Raw genomic sequence first — 8,346 nt, forward strand, 5'->3', positions numbered from 1 at the left:
GAGGCTTTAACCCTTTTTAAAAATTTCTTTTTGCTTTGCATTTCTCTTTTACACTGCACCCAAGTTTGTTGATAAAGGGCTCAAGGCTGCCTCTCTCTGGTAGAAGTTCATTGTATGCCAAACAGGAACCAGAGTTGGGTTCATGGAAAGGGAGTTGTAGAAAAGACTTTCTGATCCTGATTTCTTTGTTTGAGTTGTCCTCTCTGCAGAACTTCATGCTCAGATAATCGCTTGTAATCCATTATTTATTTGTTACGTCTTATGTCATCTTTGAGAGGGAAGAATTTAGATAAACATCTAGTATGGATATTTTGTAAATAACTACTGATTTAGAAATTTTTAAATACTAAAGCCTCAAGAGCAGTTAAGTTTTTAAGTTAAGAACAAAGGAACATCAGAAACACTCTGGCTGACTAACCTCATTCTCCTTGACAGAAATGGCCAAGGTCACATGCCCTTTGCTAAACTGTAACTGGCAAGGGGAAACCATCCTTATGATTGACTTTTCCCTTTTTTTCCTGGGTGATACAGGTTGCAGAGTCAGCCACAGTCCCTAGGGAGAAAATGCAATCATTTCCCAAGTGATGTCTATTCACTGTGGAAGTTTTATTTCTTAGAAAACACAAAGCTGAATAATTTTGCCACACTGGCCTAAACTTGATGAACAAACCCCATTGATCCTTTAGGGATAATATCTGAAACATTTACCTCTTTGGTTCTAAAGAAAATGTATAACTTGATAGAGATTTGACTTAGAAGTGTTAAATACTGTATTCTTTGGGGTGAGTTGATCTTTAAACTAGATATCTGTCTTAGAGCTTTGTCCTAATTACTTTTAGTAAATAAAGTATTTTGGCCAAAGCTTTGACTTGATACAGCTTGATCATAGATACAACTGTGATGACTCCAGTTGTATCTATGTTGGCTGCTGCCACTTCTTAATATAAGAAAGGTCTTTTTACGTGTGTTAAATGTAAATATTAATCCTTATAACAGGTCCTTCATGTTGATGCCAGTACTGTGGATGAGGACAAAATCATATTTATACTAAGAAATACTCCAGATGAATTATGGATTGAGTAGAATCCATAGAAAAAATAATAAGAGGTTTGACGAGGCTGAACAGGTCAGAGTCTAATTTCTGAAAGTGAAGATCAGAGAGTAAAACTAGCATTAGGGAGTGTAAGGAAGGAAACTTTGTTTAGAGCAGTTTCAAACTCAATCCAGTGGATATGCTTGAAGAGCCAACAAGAAAAAAAAAACACAAACTTTGCTTCCTTACAGACTGAGGGCAAGGGAGGTATTCTGGGGGTGGGAGGGAGATTGTTAAAACTGATGCAAGAAGAAAGAGAACTTAAGTTTCAAGAGTAGCTCTGTTTCTCCACATTTCCACTAATTTTCACGTAATTCTCTGATTCTGTAACACTATTAGAAACATTCAGATGACAAATACAACTTCAGTTAATGTTTACTTTTACTGAGTAAATACAGTTTTCCCTTGACCAGAAGAAATAACAGTACTGTGAAGACAGAATACCTTTCTCCATAGCCTAAATAAAAAAATGGATGGTATTTCCCACTGTGGTCAGTTGATGATGGTGAAATGACAATGACAATGTCGAAGGCATATTTGAAGTTAGTGGTTGGAGGAAGGAAGTTGGGAGTAGCGAAAAAAGTACAAATCAAGTATTGTAACTTGATCTTTAGACCTGAGTTGTTCCCTACTTTAGCAAACACAAAACCCTGAATTCATATTGTTTTTAGTCACTAGATTGGACTATATGATCTCTTGTCCTTCTACCTCTAAAATTTTGTAGTTATAACAGAAAGTATCCATGCTAACACTAATAAAATAGCCTCAACAGTATCAAGAATATGAAATATAGCTTATAGAGTATAGTGTCCTTTTATTTAACTTTATGCTGAACTGTAGTTTTATGTAATGATTTTTCCCCCGAGGTAAATGATTTTTACCTCAGAAAGGTTTGCAGAGTTCATTTTGGCAAAGATAAAGGCAGAACTGATAACGTATCCTATCACCACATGGAGGCTAGCAATTAGACATAAAGCCAGACAAAAATCACAACGAGAGCCATAAATAAAAGAGAATCTTAATGTGATTTAAATACCGTGACTGAGTTGCATTCAGTGTCAGCCTGGTCACCAAGTCCAGTGTGACATCATCTTCTATAGAGATGTAGTCTAGCAAAAGACTTCTGCATCCACCATCTGGCCCCTGACTCAGTGAGCACATTTCACTGAATGACACGTAACCCGGTGGGATGCACCAAATTTACTTAAACATGAGCACATCCTCTTCTCATAACAAAGGCTGGACATGACCCTAATTTTGTATTCTGTAAACAATGTTGTAGAAATTATTAAAATAAGTCTTCTGGGTAGGCCTATAAACATATACTGATTTTGATTACTTTGTCAAAGCCACAATTTCACGCAATACAGATTTCAGTTTAAATAGAGAAGCCAATTAAATGTGTCTTTAAAATTCATCTCTATATGGTAAAATGTCAAATGAAAAAGAATCAGTTTGTGACTAGGTAATCTGATCCTCTAATACAAGAGTTTGAGCAGAACGTTCCAAAAATTAAGAGTTTCTGTTCCCTGTCACAAGCTTCTGGGAAGTGTGCCAAATGAGCACCACTGAAGAAAAATTGCTCAAAAATTTTGACTTTTTAGTTTATATTTTCAACTTCAGTTTCAGGCATGTTCCAGAATAAAGGTAATCAGATCCAGTTTTTTCAGTCTCTGAGAGAGTTTACTGGGCTTCTTTTATTCTGTATTACTTTGGAAATAGTTCACATTTCAGGAGAAACAGTATGATTTGCCTACAGAAAGTATTTTTCTTTTAAGTGCATCTTTGGCATTCCTCAGACTGCTAATTTTTTTTTTTTTTTTTTTTACTGATTCTTGGGAGGGAAGGAGACTATATTGTAGCCTCTCCTATTATTTAAAAAGCACCCCAACTCTACAGATCCCTAGTTAATACTCAAGACTTTTTGATGGTCTGTGGCATCCTCTCTGACAAAGATAAATGCTAAAGCAAGAGCATTATGGGCAAATTGGAACTAAAAATAACTAAAAGTAACCATTTTTTCCTCACAAAGTTATATAAAACTATAGAGTTGGCCAAAAAGTTCACTCAGATTTTTCTGTAACATCTTACAGAAAAACCCAAATGAACTTTTTGGCTACCCCAGTACAACCTTTTGTTGGAATAATATGAGAAAACTTTACTTAGGAACTGAGGTGCAATTAATAGATATAACAGGAAATAAAATAGCATTATTTAGACACAGGAAATTCAAAGAAGGAAAAGCATATCTTTATAAATGAGGAGCAGAAATTTTAAATGATGTGAGAAAGAAGAAATATTAATATTAATGCAAAGTTCATGTAAACTGTTAATTAGAAACTTACAGTGGAAATAGAGCACATGACTAATAAGGTAAGAAATAATGTAAAATCCTGGGAAAGCCTACTTAAGCTAGACCTCTTCAGGGCTACAGCACTGATAATATTTCATGTTTCAAGAATTGACCTGAAGGGCAGTGAGGTGTTGAAGGTGGCAGAAAAGCCTCATAATGTTACATTTCAAATGTCTATAGTCTCTTAGACTTCATAGTCTGGTAAACACTGAACTTAGGCTAGGTAAAAAAATCCTTAATTCATAAACTCATTTAAAAGAGCACCAGGCTGGGTAATAGCAGTGTTAACATTTTTAAAGAATGAAACCTATTCGGACAGTCTGATACTGGACTGTAAGCTTCTGTCTTGAATGTAAACCACATCTGAATATTAAAGGTCACTCTAGGGAAGATGGTGACGAACTAGCTGCTCTTTTTCTCCCGAGTTTCAAATAATAAGAAATGAGCATAAGCTTCAGCGTGAAGGATCTGGGCAGAGAATAAGAAAGAATATTGATCATTGAAGGTGGGGTACTGAAGGAATCTTATTCTCTTCAAAAGTTACTACTTGGCTTAAAAAAAAAAAAGTTATTACTATCTACTGTCTATCCCCAAATAGTTATTGTTTGTGATGTAAGTAGCCTGGTGGAAAGAGATGTGATGAATTAATGCAAGAAGTAGGAAGTCTCTGAACTGGAGACTTTCTCAACGCAAATACCAAATAACATAAGATAAAAGCATAAAAATACAAAGCCACACAAATGAGACATAGACTTCCCAGGTAGCCCTAGTGGGAAAGAACCCACTTGGGAATGCAGGGGAAACAAGAGATGTGTTTTTGATCTCCAGATCGGGAAGATCCCCTGGAAAAGAGAATGGCAACCCACTCCAGTATTTCTTGCCTGGAGAATTTCATGGAAATAAACCTGGTGGGCTACAGTCCCTGAAGTCGCAGAGTCGGACACGACTGAGCGACTAACTCTTTCATAGATCTACATAATAACAGCATTTAGCTAATTAAGCTCTCTGAAAACATTCTGCTTTTGGATAGCATAGGAGTTTGCATTTTTAGCTTTGTCATTTAACATAATTTTGAACTGAGTCAGAGTCTCATTAGCAACTATGATCTGTATACAGTTTGTAGAACAGCCTTCTAGAGAAAGTTTTCAAACAAACATTTGGCATCAACAGAATGTTTCTAATCAAACTGTCAGTGTTATTCATAGTACAGCCTTCGACTTCCAGAATATTGTCTATCTTAAAGACTCTGAGAATCCTAGGGCAGTAGACCAATGCCACGTGAATTACACTGAGGGCTTGGGTCCTGGGCAACTAGAATCCTGAGAACTAGGTTGCCCTGACTGAGATTGAACTGTTTCTGCTGGAATAGATACAGGAAGATATCTGTGGTATTTTAGATTAGAATTTTGGAACTTCACACAACTCATTAAAAATCATATACCTCCTGTGCCTATAGAATCACAGATTCAACATAAGAATAACATGTTCAAAAAGTTTTAGCCCTGTGCAGTGGTGTGCTAGTTAAAATATCTGGTTTTCCTCACAAGGAGTGTGTGTGTTGCTAGGGAAGGCAGGAGTACACAGGTGTCTGATTTGTAGCATTTGTCAATTTCTATAATGTATGTTCCACCATAGCCAATTGCCAGCTACCAGATTGACATCAGTGTCAGCAAAGTTGGGAAGAGATGTGCAGAATCATTGATCATTGCTCCATCAGACCTGTGATCCTTGTCAAATGCATGTAGAGCACAGAAGTTCAGAAGCATCAGTTTGTGTCATTTAATGACAGCCATCATTGTCATTATCAAGTAGAACTTCTCTGTTCCACCTTGTGACAAATGCTCTAAAAGCAGACCTAGCATATGGCTTCTCCTCCATCTGAGAGCTGTGACTTGAGTCCTAAACACTTTAATATTTAACAGATTTCCCCATAATGCCCTTTGTACTAATATTACCCAGTTCCTTATATGTTCTGGCTTTTATAATCAGAAAATGAAATATTTACAAGTCAACAGAACAAATGCTTAGGGGCAGTAAGTGTTCCTTCAGATCAGAAAAATAATTTTGAGGCATGTTTTATTTTGGATTTTAATATTTTGGGTGTTAAAAAGGCTGATAACACACTGAGAAACACTGCTTACCATTTGATAGAAAAACTGACTGGAAACAAACATTTGACAGCAGTCTCCATTTGCTTATTTTTGAAACAGTAGAACTATATATTACATTAAAATATCAGTTCATGGCCCACCTCCTATCTTTATTCCCAGACCTGTGCATATCTTTGTAACCCCAGGATACATGTATCTCTTATCTTGAATCTCTCTGTAAAAGATTTCTTGTAAAACAAAAGGGCATTAGCTTCCCCAGTGCCAAAATGCCCAAATGGCTTGGGTTCCTACCCATAAAATATATTCACACTTACTTATAAATTCTGCACTGTGTATTTAAAAAGCGGAAACCATTTGGCAAATTGCCAAAAACTTCCCCTGACTATTAGGGGAGAAAGCAGATGGATTCTTAGGACACAGTAGTTCCAATCATGATACGGTTAATAAATTAGTGGTAATGTTGATAATAACACATTGCCACTTACAGTGAATGAACTTTTTGCATGTATGTACCTCCCGCTACATAATGCTGAACAACATTAGTAACATAAAATGTCATTGTCCAGTCTCAGGGCCTCTACCAGTGATTAGCATGTATGTATTCAGTAAGTAGGTGATAGGTACTTTCTGTGGTGAGGCATTATGGAGTCTGTCAAAATGAATTAAGATTATTATTATTTGACTCACGGTGGCCAAGATTTGGAAATGCTCACACATATTTAGACTATGAAGTTCTTAGTTCCTTTCATTTATCACTGGGAGAGACTTTTAAGTTTAAATAAGTCATTACCATGGTCCTAATAAGACTTTTCTTCTTAGGTTTGGCTGGTTGGTTGGCTTTTGTTTTTGGCTGGTTGTTTTTTAGTGTATATAATAACTCAATCCCAGTTGATGAACACATCCCTAAGTCAACAAACTTGATATACCACATGTCTAAGGTCATACTCAGGGTTTATTTCTTCACTAATTTTTCTCCAACAGTAACAGTTAATGACAGTGTGACGCAGTCATCTTAATTGCTATGAGTTAGCACAGTTCTCCTCCATTGCTGTGGGTTAATAATGAATTGGATTCATTGGCTGATTCTCATATAGCTGACATCACATGTCACTGACAGTGTGACATTGTAGAAAAGGATTAGGAAAAGGAGAGGGAAGATGCAAAAGAAAAGCAAACTTCAGTCAACACATTAAGACATTCTAATTCAATATTTCAGTCTGTGCCCAAGGAAAATGAGCCAAATGAAAAAATTACAGAGCACCTCCTAATCATTTGCTGTAACATTAGGTACTTTTTCTCCTCTGATATTAAAAAAAATCAACGGTAGAAGTGAGTTATGAATTACATTATTTTGAAGCTTCACAGTAAAGCTTTCTATAAATCTTACAGTCAGACCTCCTGCTCAGTCCACTCTGTGGTACTAGAAAATAGCTAAGGTACCTTTGACATCTAGAGTTGTAAGATCCACATATGAATGAAAAGTTATTGGGGAAACCATAATGCTCCTTAATCATCTTACTGGGACTGGTGATGGGCTCCCTGATTCAAGTGACACTGTTACCAGTGAACTTTGGAACATGATGAAGCAGTGACTCTCCTTGAGGACAAGGGATGTACTGACAACCTAGGTGTTCCTCTGGGATATCTGTACTCTCCAAATCTTCAGAGGATGTTGTTAGGAAGTGAAAAGCTCTTTAAAGGAATCAGATATTCCCAGAAATCTGCTCAGTGTCATGGTCTCACAGTCCAAAATATCCTCACTAGAGTTTTTCCAAGAAAAATCTTTTCCCCTGATTTCTGGGATGCATGGTCAGGCTTGGGCCTCTGCTGGGATGTGTAGGTGTAGATACATGATTTTCAAACATGTGTTTAGTTGCTAAGTCGTATCTGTCTCCATCACGATTCCATGGACTGTAGCGCACCAGGCTTGCTCTGGCTAAATGCAGGCACTAGCCACCAGGGTAGCCCCAGTCTCCAGGGAGAACCAAATCTGGAGCCCCTGTTGTGACTTTCTCTCTTCTGTGTTACAAACAGAAGCCAGAGCAAACGGTATGGTTTGTGTATAGAACCACCAGATGGCAGTGTGTGGAGAATGAAAGAGCATTTATATCCTCTGCAGGATGGATGCTAGTTTAAGTTGTCCTGGTTTCTTAAGGACTTTCTTAAACATCTCAGCCCAGTGATCAAGAAGGAAAAGGAAAAATAATTGCTTACTTTCAGTGGTGGAAATTACCTTTGTAAGCTTTGAAACTACCAGAAACCCATTTATAATTAAATTACATAGGGTAAGGAACGGGAAGAGACAGAGAGATCCTAAGAAAAATTAAATACTAAATTGGGGTGAACCAGGGGGACGCATCAGAAGGTAGAAATATGGAAGAAAATTGTTTCTACCAAATACTAATGTAACCCATTTATCTAAGAAGAGAAGATCACTTCTTATTCATGGTGTAATCAGGTGGAGCCATACAAAAATTATGCTACTCAGGATCTGTGACCTGCAAAAATGATCATTGCGTGTGGTTCAACTTAAAACGAAAAACTATTGGACACAGGGTAAATTTGTAAAATATGTAAAAAACACTCTAAAATATTTCATGACTTACTAGTAGTAGGGTGCTAGAAAGACAATAATCCAAAATAAATTTTTTAAAAACACTATAGTCAGTTCTTCAATTTGAAAAAATTCTAATTCAAAATGCTATACCCAGGGATGATATAAGAAAACTGCAAGTTTGCAAGGTTTTGTTTTTTTTTTTTGGAGAGAGAGAGAAAGCAAGTCTAGTTAA

The 8,346-nt window shown here is 36.7% G+C and overlaps 1 non-coding gene across 1 annotated transcript; it reads right to left on the reverse strand.

Moving 5' to 3' along the window:
- Positions 1-3,137: 3,137 nt before the first annotated feature.
- MIR2285B-2 (microRNA mir-2285b-2) lies at positions 3,138-3,218 on the reverse strand. Its single transcript, NR_107821.1, has one exon. It is a non-coding gene; the product is annotated as a microRNA mir-2285b-2 (primary transcript).
- Positions 3,219-8,346: the final 5,128 nt, after the last annotated feature.

The sequence above is a fragment of the Bos taurus genome, chromosome 3 (assembly GCF_002263795.3).
Source record: "Bos taurus isolate L1 Dominette 01449 registration number 42190680 breed Hereford chromosome 3, ARS-UCD2.0, whole genome shotgun sequence".
NCBI lineage: Eukaryota > Metazoa > Chordata > Mammalia > Artiodactyla > Bovidae > Bos > Bos taurus.